The 13,465-nt window shown below is 45.2% G+C and overlaps 1 protein-coding gene across 21 annotated transcripts in view; it reads right to left on the reverse strand.

The window, feature by feature from the left end:
• Window positions 1-13,465, reverse strand: part of ARPP21 (cAMP regulated phosphoprotein 21) — a 155,713-nt gene that overhangs the window by 117,228 nt on the left and 25,020 nt on the right. The gene's annotated exons all lie outside the window — the stretch shown is intronic.

Raw genomic sequence — 13,465 nt, forward strand, 5'->3', positions numbered from 1 at the left:
AGATGATGAAATAACACAATCAACACTGATTTACTGGAACAATTGAAATATTTCTGCCCTGATGCATCATCCCTTCTTTTTTATTTTAAGCTGGTCCAACCTCTGCAAACAGATGCCACTTGCAAATTGTGGTGACATTAGTGATGTGTCAATTGGCTGTGTAAGGTGTTCAAAAGCTGTGACACCTTATGAACGAACGACCTATCCTATTCTCAAAACGGTTATTCTGTCAATGCTTAAAAATATTTTGAGCATGTAAAATTAAGTTTAAAGAGTAAAAAAAAATGTAATTGGAATGTGATCCTTCCAGAGATCAACCATGGCATGAACAGAGTGTACAGACTAACATCTTCAGCAAGTTTGAACTTTTTCCCCAGGTGACAAAAAAACACCGATAACAAATTTTCACATCAGTTTAATTTCCCAAAGAAAATTTTCTTGGTCAATACACGAAACAGTCAACCAGGAGCTCTACCCTTTAACTAAGCTCTTTGGTCGACCTAATGCATAGGCATTCCGTAATATTCTTGAGCCACCCGTGCAAATGCCAAAATGGCCAGACAACTGTCTGGGAGAGGAAGAACTGAGGGGGATGTTTAAGAAAAGGAATTTTCATACTTGGGTTTTATTTTTTTTTTTAATTTTTTTTTCAACGTTTATTTATTTTTGCGACAGAGAGAGACAGAGCATGAACGGGGGAGGGGCAGAGAGAGAGGGAGACACAGAATCGGAAACAGGCTCCAGGCTCTGAGCCATCAGCCCAGAGCCCGATGCGGGGCTCGAACTCACGGACCGCGAGATCGTGACCTGGCTCAAGTCGGACGCTTAACCGACTGCGCCACCCAGGCGCCCCCATACTTGGGTTTTAGAATTAGAAAAATTCTACATGAATGCTCTCCTTTGGGTTTTAAGAGTTAGGCAGCTTACGAACACGTAGAGCTCTTATGTAGGATATCACTTTTTCTTCTTTACCCAGACACAAACACAACCTAGATCAACATCAAGCAGAACCCCAGTAATGGAAATAATTGGTGTCACAGCTTTGGACATAAGAAGAGCCCCATGATAATCACAAGTGCCTTTAAAACAAGAGAGGTGTGATCTCAGTAAAAACATCCAATGGAGAAAAACCAATGTTTCAATTCTCCATTCTTCTAACAAGTCTTTATGGAACGTCTACTATGTGTAAGGATATTCTACACTATGACATGATATTCAAGTCAACGAATACAGTCTCAAAAAAAGCCACTTTTTTTTCTAAAAATGCAAAATAAAGGTTAAATACTTCTAATGGATCCACATGAGAAATTTCAAAGACGGGTGGAGGACTTTTATTGTCACCATCCACTTTGTGATTATTCATGAACTGGCAAATAAAGATGACTTCTGCTTTTGTAACTCTAAAATGTTTCCTCCGTGTATCACAAGGTCAGGAAACATAAACTTGGGGAAGCAGCCTGATGCACTTGACCCCAGAGTAAGTATTTGGATCTTCCCCTAGAGTGAACTACTTGATAAAAGTAATTAACATGAAATGTAGGTGGGATTGGTAGAAGATCTTACATTTGGCTTCTAAAAAAACAGGTTACATCACTTGGAATATTTAGCTGAGACAAGAGAAGACTTAGAAAGGACATCATAGCTATTTTCAAACGCTCACAGAATATTCAGAGAGAGAGAAATTAGCCTTGCTTGGTGTTGCTCCAAACTTCAGAACCAAGGAAAAAAGAATAAAAAAGAAGCTACCATTTTAAACATAGAACTACCATATGACCTAGCACTTCAGATATATACTCCCAGTATGTGTGTGTATATATATATACGTACATATATTACATATATATATTATATTATATATATTATGTATATTACATATATATATACTATATATACACACACATCCAAAAGGATTGAAAGCAGGGACTCAAACAGATACTTGTACACCTGTGTTCATGACAGCATTATTCGTAACGGCCGAAAGGTGAAAACAACCCAAGTGTCCATCCACAGATGAATGGATAAACAGAAAGGGGTACACACATGCAATTGTGTGCCTTAGAGAGGAACGGAATCCAGATACCTGCTACAACGTGGATGGACTATGAAGACATTAGAAGCCAGACACAGATCAAATATTGGATAATTCCACTTATATGAAGTACCTCGCATAGGCAAACCTATAGAGATAGAGAATAGATGTTTCCAGGGGCTGGAGATAAGGAGGAACGGAGTTGTTATTTAATGGGTACAGAGGTTTTGCTGGGGACAAGGAGAAAGTGGTGGGTATAGATGTGGTGATGGTTACACAACACTGTGAATGTATTTAATGCCACTGAATTGTACATCTAGGAAAGGCTAACATGACGAATGTTATGTTATGTATATTTTATCACAGTAAAAAAGAACCTAAAAAACCTTTTTCTCCCTGAATACGATATAAATCACAAGTAAACAAATCAATATGCAAAGAGATCAAAGGCAGAAAAGGATACTACCAAGAAGAGGAACTGTCACCCTACTTTCCAAATTTCCTCTGATGTATCAGTAACACATACACATGAGGGCAAGCTCTATGGATATAACTGGCCAAGGTTGGTACTTGACTCACGTACATACCCCATAAATGGACCATCATCACCCTCACCATCATCTCAGTCTTGACTCTGGCAAGATAAGCTTTGCCACTGTATTTATTTTATCCAGGGTGGACACTGTAAGAATAGAGAGGTTAGGACGCGTTGTTCACAGAACCTTCCACCGTGCCTCTATCAGAATCAAGATGTCTGTGGCCAAGGTGTTCTCTCCGCACAAAGTAACAGACACCATTTCTAACTGAAAAAGACAACTCTGGGCACATTCTCACAGCAACGCAAACACTGGGCTGTCAACACTCTGGATGTGAGAAAGCAGCTGGTCAGGACTAGCCTGTCGCGTCACAGACTCGGAACTTTGCATATTTTCTATTGCCGATAAGGAGACTCTTCTGACCGAAATCAATGCCACGGAGAGCAGGACTAATGGCCCCTGCTGCCATCATTGAAGATGACCCAAGACTCCGAGAGAGTATGGAGGATGCTATGGCCATAACCGCGTGGTCACGGAGACTGGGTCTAGTCTTGGAAATTTTAAATAGTCTTCACCTTGATCATCCACACCGGCTAATGACCACCTTTATTTCCTATCTCATGCTAAGAGTCCAAGCATGATTTAGCCATACACCAGGTAGTACATCATCTGTCTCCAGCCAGGTGCAAACTTAAGTACCCAGAGAACCCCAGCACTGCCAAGAACCTTGACGTCAGCCAGGCCAGGCGACGTCGTGTCAAGTGACCTGGGCTAGAGACACAACCATCGAGTGGCACAGTGGGGTCAGGACTTCATCATTTTAATTGTGGATCAGAGCTCTTTTTAATACCCTGTGTTCCCCCAGTGACAGCTGTACTAGAAACCTCCACCAGCCTCACCTACTCCAGACAATTCGTTTCCTGGACACCGCAAGAGAGGCCAACGCATGGATTTTCACTAGACCACCATATTCCTTCCTCTCACGTGAGCCAGAAAACACCACACGAGAACTGCACAGACAAGAGCCTCTGACGCCGCTAGGGGTGTCTCCCCTGATTCTATCCCTAACATCACGCGGATATACGTGCGTTTCTAGACATTATTCTCAGCCTTTCTCTTTTAAAATCCTAAAAGCTCATAAGCCATAATAACAGAATGACCAAAAGTTGGCTGCTGGCTACCCGCCCGATTTCTTCCTTCTGCGTAGAGAATTCACAGTACCCATCTTTCCAGAAGCCACGCAGGAAATCACATGCCTGCAGGACTCCCAGACAAAGTGTGCCCAGGGTTTGTAGGAAGGCGCTATAAATTTTTAATATGGCCCAATTAATTAGAATCTATACTGGTGCCACAGCACATGTAACCTTTGCAAATGAGCGCCTTCCCTGATCTTCAGGCCAAAAAAAATCAATCAATCAATCAATCAATCAATCGGGCTCTCAGACTTGGGGAGCTACTTTGTCATTCCACGTGTAACGACAACAAATTTTCCGCAAACTTAAATAACCCTGCTGGGATCTTGTGGATAATGTTACCATATAACTTTGCCAAAACAAAACACAAGAAAATGTTCCTGCATAATTAGATCTTCCAGGAATCCCACTGAGTTAGACACTCATCCTAAATATTTCTCTCCCTATCACTGTAGCATGATCTCCTACAAAAGGCAACGTAGTTGCAGGGATCGGGTGGCATAGGGGGGTCACCAACTGAAACGGTAACTTTTGCCTGGGTGTTAGTAATCTCACAGGTGTTCCAACCTCCATACCCTAAATTCAATTCAGTTCAACAGGGTATTCCAAAATGCCCCCTCTCTTGGAGCTCTGGATGCCAAGAAAATAATCCATACTATCTATTTTCAGGTGTTTGTATTGCAGACACCTTGTAACGGAGCGAGAATTTATCACAAAATGCATCCTTTCAACTCTGGCTTAAACGATTCAAAATGATAAAAAATCATCATAAAGAGAAAAGGCATGTCAAAAAAAGGGCGGGGAGAAATATGAATTTTATTCTGCATATCTGACATGAACTCATCACCTTCCTTTCTACACGAAGTGAAAGATGCGTCTGTCACTTCAAACACAATGCAACTTAACAAATATGACGCAGTGACAGGTGGCGGGGTAGGAGCTAAATGTTTGAGTTATTAAAACCTTTCTTGCGGAGGAGAAGAAAGGGAGAGGCACGTAGATAAAATGAATAAAAGCAAAGATAAGTGGAGACGTTGTTATTCCATCCGGTGTTCGAAATGACTGTAAAACTCATCGTTGTTCGCCCCCCCCCCCCCCCCCATGGAAAGGAGGAAAAATTAACTTTTCATCCCGCTGGTATCTTTGTTTTCCACTATATGCCAACGCGATGTTTTGGGGGCCGTAGATCATGAATAGTTCACGCCCGGACGTTGCCTTTGCAGAGTTACCATTGCCTGCGATCGTTACCAAACCTAATGGAAAGAATCGACACAGGGGTTTAAACTTCCCGCCCAGGACCTCAGCTCTGTCTCCCCACGCTCCCCAGCTGACAGCAGAAGACTGGAAAGGTTGTCCAAAGGAGAAGAGGAATTAAAGGGTGTTTCCCACAACAAAACTGCCAAAATGTCTTAAGGGTCTCAAGGGTCTCTGACTGCAGGGGGAATGTCCTCCCCCCAAAAGGGAAGGAGGGAGAAGACGCAGAGACGGAAGTATGCTGCCATCCCAAGTACAGAGCGGGGAATTTCAGGAGACACGGGCACAAAGGGGATTCATTTCTGGTCACGTAGGCTAGCTCTGGGCTACAACTGCGCCTTGGCACTCTGACAGCAAACTCTCTCTACAGGATTCACCAGCCACGCCAACAAAGGCTTTGCCTGAGTATTGACTCTGACATGGGTAATTCTGGACTGTTTTCCATAGATGCTGACATTGTATCCTCGCGTCAACCCTGCACCATTCATGGCCAGCCTGTGGCGGAAAAGACAGCAAGCTGCCTACTTGTCCTCTCTCTCAAGTGCTAAGTCCGCTGGCTGCTGACTCCATCGCTGCAACCCCCAGGTCTCAGAGATGCAAACGAGCCATTCTGGAACAAGCCTCAGTATCTGAATCAAGCAGTAAAGATCACTTCCCCTTACTGAAGTCGCACGGTGGTGGAGATTTCTGCCTGTGGGAGTCTACACCTCTGTATTATCTCCAGTGCTGAGGACAAGGCCTAGGCACACAGTGGGGCTTGCCGACTCAGTGACTCAGTGACTCAGCGACTCAGGGCAGTGTAATCAATCGGCGAGGGCCGGATGACTTTTCTGGGGTTCTGCTTTCTTCGCCTAAAAGCCAAGGCATCTAATCACTCAGAGCCCTACGAATCGGTGCGGGAAGGCGTTAAAGGAGACCCCCCATGCCCTCCAAGGCCACTAAAAGGTAAAGAAGAAAACGTGACACATTTCTGAATGTATGGATTTCAAGAAGGTTCTGGTCTGGCTGCACTCGGACAGAGACAGAGTGGGCCCTTATTTATTGGCCTTCTGGATAGGCTGTTAGGGAAAGGAAAGAGATGATGCTGGTCCTCAAGGAGCTCCCCGTGTAACCAGAGAATTCAACGGTGAAAGAGATTTAAGAGCACAGCTCCCCAGAGAGCTAAAGCACGTGACACAAAGGATACCCAGCCCCGCGAGCCTCGCACGGAGCGTTTTCTCAAAGCCTTCTGTTCCCAGAGGCAACGTTGACAGCAATCTTAAGGGAACGAGGGGACACAACGAACGGAACGTGCCAGACCGGTCAGGCTGTGGGTAGTTTCCGAGTTTTCTTGAGAAAAGTGATGGCATCCATCAAACACACGATTTCCCGTCATTCAGCCGGCCTTGCTCCCATTTCCAGGCTAAAGGACACAGAGAGGTAGGACCTCTCCTCTGTCCTGAAGCCACTCGCCTCTCTGATTCCACGCAGTGTCCTGAGGGCTCTCACTCCGTGGAGCGCTCACCGAAGTGTCACCGCGACTCTGGGGATGACGTGATGCACGCTTCGGGCGCCAAGAAGAAGATGACCTATCCCCATCGCATGTGCCAACTCTGGCCCTTCTTGAATGTCAGAGCCTCTTATTTTCCCTGCTGGGTGTTTTCTTTCCGTGCCCGCCCAACACGGCGTTACCCAAAGTGACGTGGCGACAGCCCTGCAGACCCGGTCGGGAGCCCTAAGAGGCCACCGTGCTGAGATCAACATCTCTGCTCGGCAGGAACGTAAGCGTTCGATGAATAATTCCTGCCATCCTCGGACTTCCCGTTGGAAGAGGCACCTGAAAGGCACGATACATGAAGGCCTTTGACGTCCGCGTGTCTTTGGTTCCAGTGGGGAGCGACGTTGCGTTGGGAGTTTTTCCTCTGAGGGGAGATTCGATCTCTTGAAACAGGAAGCCTGTTTTCAAGGTAGAGGTAGGAGGTAATAGCAAAACCACCCCAGGATGCGTGTGCGTTGGGGGATCTCAAGGGCTGAAGAAGGTGCCCCCTTTCCCAGAAGACAGGAAAGCAGCCAGCGGGCGAAAAGAGCTATCTGTCTAGAGAGAGAGGACTCCCAGAGGCTCAGGGAGAACAAATGTATCCTCAGTGAGAGCCAACAGGCAAAATAATGTCTCCGAGCATTTACTTCTAAGCCGCCGAGAGCTTGGCTCCATTCGGATCCTGCTCTAAATAGAAGCATCCTGAAGAAATGTTGCAGATGACCAACGGGGGCCACTGGGGTATAATTCCCTGGGCCAGTGTATCTCTCGAGGCAGAAACACCACGGCCACCACTTGGCTTGAAGGAGAAATGGGTATTTTCCCGGGAGGAAACCCTTATCGGTGTGTGTGGTTTTGCCGCGCCCGGGGCTCAGCCAGAAGACATGCCAACTGGTGTGCATGTCGGGGGGGACAGCACCCCAGCTCTGGGGTCATCTGCAGTGATGCTGATTGGACCCCAGATGCTGTTCTTGGAAAGCAACCTAAAGGGAGCACGCGGTTGGTCATTTAAAAGAGGGGGCTGCAGTTTAAAGTCGGCTCATCGGTCACGGGCCCTTGACTGCAACCTTCCTCCAAAGGCTGGCCCTGGCCGAACGTGATGACGCCTCCCCCTTCTCCCTGCCCCAACCTCCTGTAAAGTTTCTATTACCTCTTTACTTTTAAGAGAGAGAGAGACAGAGGGTGAGCTGGGGAGGGGCAGAGAGAATCCCAAGCAGGCTCCATCCACACTGTTAGTGCAGAGCCCAAAACGAGGCTCGAACTCACGGCTGGTGAGATCATGACCTAGGCCGAAGGCGGGGGCTTAACCAACTGAGCCACCCAGATGCCCGGCACAAGTTTCCGTTACTCTTCTTCTTTTTTTTTTTTTTTTTTTTAATTTTTTTTTCAACGTTTATTTATTTTTGGGACAGAGAGAGACAGAGCATGAATGGGGGAGGGGCAGAGAGAGAGGGAGACACAGAATCGGAAACAAGCTCCAGGCTCTGAGCCATCAGCCCAGAGCCTGACGTGGGGCTCGAACTCACGGGCCGCGAGATCGTGACCTGGCTGAAGTCGGACGCTTAACCGACTGCGCCACCCAGGCACCCCTCCGTTACTCTTTTAACAGCGTGTTTTCGCTTGAAGGGGCAGTTAAAGGTTAAGGAGTTAGTTGCACTCAAGGCTGCAAGCATTTGTAGGTGAATGCCTTCTGGTGTGATGGGCTCTGACCCCTCGATCCTGAGAAACCCACGTCAAGGAAAATGGGTGTGGTTGCTGTTGTAAATTATCTGTATTTTTAATCTAGTACATGTTGATCATCTTATAAGAAATGCGGGCTGGCATGGGTTCTGTGAGGTATTGCAGCCTACTAGGGTTGGCCACTAATGAAGAAAGAGAAAAAGCAGGTTCTCAAACCACGCTACTTGAAAAAACTGGAAGAAATGGCTGAATTTAAGAGCTACCTGGATGGTCTCGATGGAAGTGAGGATAGATGTCGGCTTGTGGTCCTGGGCTAAATGTTCTTTTTTTTTTTTTTAACATTTATTTTTGAGCGAGAAAGAGACAGAGTGCAAGTGGGGGAGGGGCAGAGAGAGAGGGAGACACAGAATCCGAAGCAGGCTCCAGGCTCTGAGGGGTCAGCACAGAGCCGGATGCGGGGCTCGAACCCACAAACCGTGAGATCCAGACCTGAGCCGAGGTCGGACGCTTAACTGACCGAACCGCCTAGGCGCCCTGTTCCTGTGACTCTTGAAGGAAAAGGGTCAAGTTCTGTGCAGGAATATCCAAGGATTCTTGACAGCGAGGGTGAAGATTTGGGGTCATTTTATTCATGGATTCTATGGTGCCTAAGCATAATACACCATGCATAATACATACATATATGATGTCATTAAAACTACATAGTCCTTAAAGCGTACTTGCTTTCTACTTTGGTAAAAGAGAACTGCTGGGGACCCGGGGCCAGCGGACATTTCTAGAAAGACGTGAGGCTGTCCACCCACTCTGAGGTCTCTGATAGGCAACCTTGCGCTTAAAAATCAAATGGGATGCAGCATCCCTACAACTTAGGACAGCCTGATCCCTGGAATGAGGCTGGAAATTGGTACTGCGCTGAAGAATGAAAACACACCGTTAAAAGTTGGCAAGAATGTACATCCAGGCTTCAGGTTGGAAAATGCCAGGCTGAGATTGTCTGGGAAAGAATCAAATCTATGATTTGACATGTCACAGAAATAAAATATCTGCCCATCTTCTATAAGAGGCAATACTCTGCTTTTGAGCTGTCTGCTTATTTGTGCTACCTTCAAGATTTTAAACATAAATAAAAAAAGAGTCCGTCATGGTATTCATAATACACAGCAAGAATCTGTTTTGCTGGATACGGTCTCCTTAATAAAAACTCCAAGGCCTCCACATGGAGAAAAACTATAGAGTGGGGAAAAAAATATCATGACCTTTGTTTACTCATAATGGTAAATCGGGAAGGAAGAGGGGGGAGGAGGGATGGGCAGAAGGGAGGAAGGCAGGCAGGCTGGTCCAACTGTCAGAAACATGCAAACTTAATATGTGAAAATGGAACATGGACTATTTGGGGCAATTCGTGATGAAGCCTGCAAAACTTTTTAGTTTTAATGAAGAGACTTAAAACTAGAAAGACAAAAAGAGTCAATCGCCCATTATGACTCGTATTTAGGCGGAGGCAACACTGTTCATTAGATAAATAATGTGCTAGGCATAGCATTTCCCTAGATTTGCTGAAGTATGGTACATATATAGGAAAATGTGCCCTACACTTCAAACGATTACACATTTCCACTGGGGGAAAAAAAGGATACAAGGAAAGAACCAATGGGTTCCTGTAACCTTTCAAAAATAATCTACATGATGACAAGAAAAGTAATTTGAATACAGAAGTACCCGTGAATTCTCAGCACATTAACATGAACCACTGGCCTCGCAAGGTTTAAATATTAAGTAAGGATAAAGGTCCATCTATCTATATATCTAGAAAGAAGAGGAAGGAGGAGGAGGAAGGAGAGGAGGAGGAGGGGGAGAAACCAGAAGAGGGAGAAGAGGGGGAGGAGGGGAGAGGGGAAGGCAGAGGGAGGGAGGGAGGGAGGGAGGCAGGGAGAAAGACAGAGACAGAGTGCACGTGTGTTTGCGCATATACAATTTGCACAATCCCAGGTCTTTGAAGTAATTCTCTGTGGTTCAAAACAATTCTTATCACCTGGCAGGTTCCATTTCAGTTCTGGAAATACTGGCTCTCTGTTGGAAACTCTGTGGCCTGACTGTTCCTGTGAGGCTTGTGCATGCCCACAGATGCCGATTTCAGGTCGGGCCCCAAGTATCCTAAATCTCAGAGACCCCAGCACGAGCAAGGGGGTAGTAACTCAGGAGCGGAACAGACTGGCTGTTCCCTCAGCTGGCAAAACACTGGGTTCACCAAGATGCCAAAGTTAGGGTGGCTCTGCAAACCTCGGACAAGTGCTGCCTCTCCAGATACTCCCTGTGTGCTGGGTAGCATTCATCCGTGAGTTCAGAAAGCCGAATTTTAGAAGATCTGTGTTCTTAAAAAAAATGCTCTGGGGGCACCCGGGTGGCTCTGTCGGTTAAGCATCCGATTCCTGATTTTGGTTCAGGTCATGATCCCAGAGTTGTGAGACAGAGCCCCACGTTGGGCTCTATGCTAAGTATGGAGCGTGCTTAAAATTCCCTCTCTTTCTCCCTCTGCGTTCTTTCTCTCTCTCTCTCTCTCAAAAAAAAAAAAGTGCTCTGGTTATAAGCAAAACCGACCTCATCACCTGGCTTTCTCTGGGCACACCCTGGCTGAGTGGCCTGGACTTTGTTGCTGATTTTGTGCCCTGGCCTTGTTATTAAAAACCAGTTGGAAAATTCAGGCAGCCTTCTCGTAAAAGGGATTAGGATGTAGCATTTCCACATATTTTATTTTTTCCAAAGTTCTATAAAAAAAATCAGGAGGAAATTTATTCTGTTTTTTTTCTTTCTTTTTTCTTTTCTCCTTAAAGCATGACGACTACATTGTTTGGGCAGGTCTCTTGGTGGCGTCTGAAAGATAACTGCAGGCTTTTCTTGAAATAAACACTGGACTAAAAGTTTCTTTTCTGAATGACAATAGTAAGTTACTCGTATTCACCACGGTCTGTTTAAAGTGTAGCCTCTAACCTTTTAATACAACCTCCTCCACACACACACACACACACACACACACACACACACACGGAATATATATATATATATATATATATATATATATATTTCTTAAGTGTAATATATACAGCTTTCCCCAAAAAGGTTTGTGGCTCCCATTTTTTATTTCCTTATTTTAGTAGAAATACGCTCCCACAAAAATGAATTCTTCTGTACTGGGGACTACTCCTCTCCCCCAAATGGATAAAAACAAAGTCAGAGATGATACAGGGATGTTCCAGTCACCATTCCTGGTATTATACAACAGCTAGAAACCCAGCATATAAAGATCTGCCTTTTTAAAGCCAGTGTCTATTCAAGGACGTATGTGGTGTCAAGATATCGGCTCCACTGCCAGCTTCCAGAGTGCGTAATTTCGGAACGCGGCTGTATCAGTACCAAAGTTTCACTGCAAGTTAAGATACTGTGTCCTATAATTTCCCATTTCCGATTAGATCGTACTTCCCTTTAATTAACTGTAAAGGATCTTACGTTGCTTCTTCCCTTTCTTTTCTTTTAATGCAGCGTCTCCCCAAACTGCAGTTAAAAGTAAGCCAAGCTACGGATGGAGACCAGCTGTCAACGAATGTTGCAAAAAAAGGCTTGCTTCTTCAGGAAGAATCGGTCGCTTACTTACGTGTCTCTCACGTAAGTTCTTTAAAAACAGGGACTCTCCCGCTTTTTCTCGTACTGGAACACCTGGCATTCAGCAACGGTTTGACGAAGCACTCATTTGATAAATTAATACATACACATGACAAGTCGTGAGATTACGGTACCTTGTCATAATGCAAAACGGTGATGTCTCACTTCCAAATTAGCCATTATTTCCCCATTATCCTTATCGCTGCCATAAATCACATTAAAAAAAAAAACTACTTTCACTGTGATACAATTTAGGATTTTACATAAAAATAAAGTTACATGCTAATATAAACAGAGCCAATTCCAATACATCTACCGGATACTCACTCTGTGCCTGACATTATGTTGATTAAAAAAGCACAGTATATATGGATCAAATTTTTTTAAGGTCATTTATTTATTTTTGAGAGAGAGACAGAGAGGGAGAGAGAGAGCGAGCTTGTGCACAGAAACAGGGAAGGGCAGAGAGAGTGGGAGACACAGAATCCGAAGCAGGCTCCAGGCTCCGAGCCATCAGCACAGAGCCCGACGCGGGGCTCAAACTCACGGACTGCGAGATCGTGACCTGAGCTGATGGCGGACGCTGAAGGACTGAGCCACCCAGGCGCCCCTATGGGTTAAATCTGAAACGTCTCACTGTGGAGTAGAGGAATGGAGCCACAGAGACGCTAACTACCACAGCCAAGATTTTACTCTAGGAAGGAAAGAGTGGGGCCAGAGGTCAAATTCGGACAGACAGGTCCCCAGAATCATCCGGACCTGCTACACTTCGAAGTGAGCGAGGATCACAGACACCACCTAGCAGACAACAATAAATAATAGAAGGCACCGGAAAGTGATGCCAGGGGTGACCCATGGGATGCATGCTTCCTCCAGTCTTTCTAAATATTCTCACGTGACCCTCTTGTACTCTTAGAATTCAAAAAAGTAACCAGAGAGATTGAGAAGAAACCAGGAGACAAGGAGTGAGTCCGAACTGGCTACGGGCAGTGTTAACTGTACCGTGAAGCAGGTTTGTGGTTGCCTCGTCATCACCCATTCCGTCAGAAAACAGGAAAGTAAAGACAATGCAAAGGATTGCTAATAAAAATCAAAGAGTATGAAATGACTGTATCTACACCGATGTGCAGTCAAAGGAACTAAGTCTATACAAAATGTGTCAGATAAATGTCAAAAATAAAACTGAAGGGAAACACACTACAGGCAAACCAAATACTGTAGAGCATTGTTAAAATCTATTTTTAAAATGCCCAAAGAATCTCAAGATTGGTTACATAAACATTAAAAAAAAATTTTTTTTTAATGTTTATTTATTTTTGAGACAGAGACGGAGCGTAAGCAGGGGAGGGGGAGAGAGAGAGGGAGACACAGAATCCAAAGCAGGCTCCAGGCTCCGAGCTGTCAGCACAGAGCCCGACGCAGGGCTCGAACTCATGAACCGTGAGATCACAACCTGAGCCGAAGTTGGATGCCAAACCGACTGAGCCACCCAGGCACCCCACTAATTTTCTTTTTTTTAAGTTTGTTTATTTATTTTGAGAAAGAGCACACGAACCAGGGAGGGACAGAGGGAGAGGGAGACACGGAATCTGAAACAGGC

The sequence above is a fragment of the Prionailurus bengalensis genome, chromosome C2, assembly GCF_016509475.1.
Source record: "Prionailurus bengalensis isolate Pbe53 chromosome C2, Fcat_Pben_1.1_paternal_pri, whole genome shotgun sequence".
Taxonomy (NCBI): domain Eukaryota; kingdom Metazoa; phylum Chordata; class Mammalia; order Carnivora; family Felidae; genus Prionailurus; species Prionailurus bengalensis.